Genomic DNA, 3,273 nt, shown 5'->3' with positions numbered 1-3,273 from the left:
ACAAGAACATATGCATAGTATCTTAAAATAGCTTCTTTGGTCCCTAGAATCTCAGATTAGATCATACAGCTGAAAACTAATTCTTATATGTCACTGTGTTTTTATATTCAGATGTTATATCAATGGTCCTGAAAATACCTTACACTATCCACCTTCAATTTAAGGGAATAATTGAAAATATTAGGCTCATATCATCAGAAAGAAAGAAAAAACAAAAAGATTCAATGTCAAGGTGACCTTGAAAAATAAATTTTTGTATCCTAAAAAGCTATTTACCTAAGATCCTTATTATCTATCACAGATTTGACACTGTTCTGTCTCCTTTTTAAAACCTTTATTTTATCAACTAAATGAGTATTGGGCATGTAGCAATAACATACTATTGGCTAATTAAGTAACCACATTCTTTTTCTTATAAATTTCATATATATCTGAATGAGCAATTAATCTAAGATTTTAAGTAAAACCTAAATAAATAATTTTTAAAAAACTAAGTATAAATTAACATATATTTAACTTCTTTTTTCAACAACTCAGAAGCTCATTATGTTTTATGTATATTGATATGTTAGCTATACTTCCTTTCCCTTACAATACAAACAATAAACCTTCCAGTTAAATAAAAAAGTTAAAATAAATTATATACTCACTTTTAAAAATTAACTTCCTTAATGAATAGTAACACGCTGAGATAACAGGAAAGTAATGAAAATCTCTAAAGACTAAAAATGACAAGAAAGTACCAGTGCACAGTACTAAATAAAGTTCAGTTCACTGTTGCCATTTGTCTCTGAGCAGAGGTCTTCAAATTGCTCTCTATGCTTCCAGATTGTACTAAAGCTTTCTAGTGGATGTGAGCATGAGCTGCAGCTTTAAGCAAATCAATTTACACATTAACTTCCAACTGTATGTTTTTCTAAATTTCATGTTCTCAAGAATGTTTCTGTGGTCCAAGTTCCAAGCAGCTTTGCCATTTCTAGTTTTTAATGGAAGAAAAAATTAAAAAGTCAAAATATTAATCCACCTGAATTTGATTGCATTACATTTTTCAAGTATGTAAACAAAACTTCTGAAGAGTTTTAAAAAATAAGAAGAAAAGGGAATTAGAAAGGAAAAAATAACATTCAAAAAAAGAAAAGAGAAAACAGAACAAACAGATCCAAAACAAAACAAATATCCAAAAAGGACAATCCAAAGTAATCTTGTCTGTGTCAAAGAACTGTCTCAGCTACTTCTTTTGCATAATTTCAAATGAGAGGTACAAATATTTCAATTTTTCCCATGTTCCCTTAGTCACAATACAGACCAGGCAAAGGGTCTGGGCTGAGGTGCATTGAGATGGGTTTACTATGCCTGCTCTTTCTGTACAGCCAGTATAAGAACATAGCCTGTGATAAGCACCAGGAGGCCTTCATTCTTTTGAGATATCAAAGTTATATCTCATATTCAAAAAACACATATCAAAAATAACTTAGCTTAAACATTTATTGAGACTTGTAAGAGGAATTTTTATTGAACTTTGGCAATAGATTATTGGACACTGAAAAATTCTTAAGTATTTTTTGGGGAATTCAAATTGGCTCACTGTCACTAGTCAACTAATTGTCTCCTCATTTATTTGTGCATTCATGTACTTATTTGTTCATTCATGTACTTCATCTAGTTGGAATACGTTGAGATTCCACTGTAAATAATATACTTAACAACAATTGTTAAATCCAGTTTTGTAGGACCTTAATTTATTGATGGCCTATTACTCTTGCCATTTGCTGTTAATTTCCATTGAACTTTGCTTTATTCTGGCAGTAAGTCATATTCATCTATGAGTACATGAATTAATTTTGAGAGACCTATCCATCTCATTAACTAGTACATTTCCAGTAAAATTTTATTTTTTATGTTTTAATCAATTGTGTACTATTAATAATCATACAGTAATTTAATACAAAAATTCATTAACATTTAGAACTTTACAGGAATTGAAAAATCAATTTCAATTTATAAATATAATTTACTTGAAGCAAAGTATAATAGAGAGAGACACAAAATATAGCATAATGGGATGGATTTCTGTATAGGAACTGCCATGCAACTATGAGTTGGTAAAAGAAGGCATAAGGTTGACTGAAAATGATTCAAGGTACTCATATAGGATTGCTTGGATCATGACCTAAGTGGAATTTTTTTTCTTTTCTCAGAAGGAGAGCCTATATCAGAAATGAGTTTCCATGGTGTCTTCTAGTCCTTACAGGGGTCTACTTTTGCCAATTGACCTCAAGATTTCCAGGTGACAAGCAGCTGCATTCTAAATATTTTCATAAGATGCTGTCATTCAAACCCAGACTTGTAGTGTGCAAGTTATTCATATGACTCTTTGCTAATAAGGTTGCTCTCACATTTTTCCTATAAAGAGAAAAATGCAAGGAATGTCCATCCACTGGAATATAATCTATTCTGCATATACCTCTCAATGGGGTAATGGGGTTATAGGAGCTAATGCCCTCTCTATAGCTGACTTTGGCCTTGTTAGTTTTCTCCAAATGAAATGTATTGTTAACACATACCGTAGATTGCAGAATCTTTTTATAACAGTTGGGGCTACATGTGGGGCCATCTTAGCATAGAAAACAACGTAATAATATTTATAAATGTTGAAATATAATACTATAATATATTTTTATATGGATAATGGTGGGTATTAATTCAATGTTTATTGAACATATTTAAAAGAGTAAAGTAACCGTTTTAGTCTAAAATTTCAGTATTAAAACAAAAGAGATTGGAAATCTTGCATCCATTTAATATTTAAGTTAAAAAATTAGATATTATAAATCTACAACTTACCAACATTTTATGGGTATGCAAATGAAAGTAAAATTTGATGAGCAATAATTCAGTTATATAATTTTAATTCATCATGCAAGGCAGGAGGTTTATAACCTGCAAGGTTACAGAAGGTTTATAAAACATGGAGAAAATCAGAACTGTGAAAGACCACATGTTCAATGAGAATATCAGTTAGAACAAAACAGGAACCAAAAGGAAGACTCTAAGGTAATTTGCCTGACTTAGCTTTGTTGTTTTATGTAACGTTGTCTTCTCTTGAATTTATAACCACAAGCTACCTCTGATGTAGTTATGGAGCTGAAATCTTGTTACCAATGTAATCCCCAAATCTCCAGGTTGAGTATGTTGCTGAAAGTGATTTCAGGTTTATGGCACTCCAAGAGCACAGCAGAAACAAACAGAAATACTCTCTAGATGAGTATACTT

The 3,273-nt window shown here is 30.9% G+C and overlaps 1 non-coding gene across 1 annotated transcript; it reads right to left on the bottom strand.

Moving 5' to 3' along the window:
- Positions 1–1,279: 1,279 nt before the first annotated feature.
- On the bottom strand, positions 1,280–1,410 carry LOC150007686 (small nucleolar RNA SNORA51). The gene has a single exon (XR_016512192.1). It is a non-coding gene; the product is annotated as a small nucleolar RNA SNORA51 (small nucleolar RNA).
- Between the last annotated feature and the right edge of the window lie 1,863 nt (positions 1,411–3,273).

This window comes from Furipterus horrens, unplaced genomic scaffold, assembly GCF_987537825.1.
Source record: "Furipterus horrens unplaced genomic scaffold, mFurHor1.1.pri manual_scaffold_6, whole genome shotgun sequence".
NCBI classification, from domain to species: Eukaryota; Metazoa; Chordata; class Mammalia; order Chiroptera; family Furipteridae; genus Furipterus; species Furipterus horrens.
This window is presented reverse-complemented; position numbering and strand designations above follow the sequence as displayed.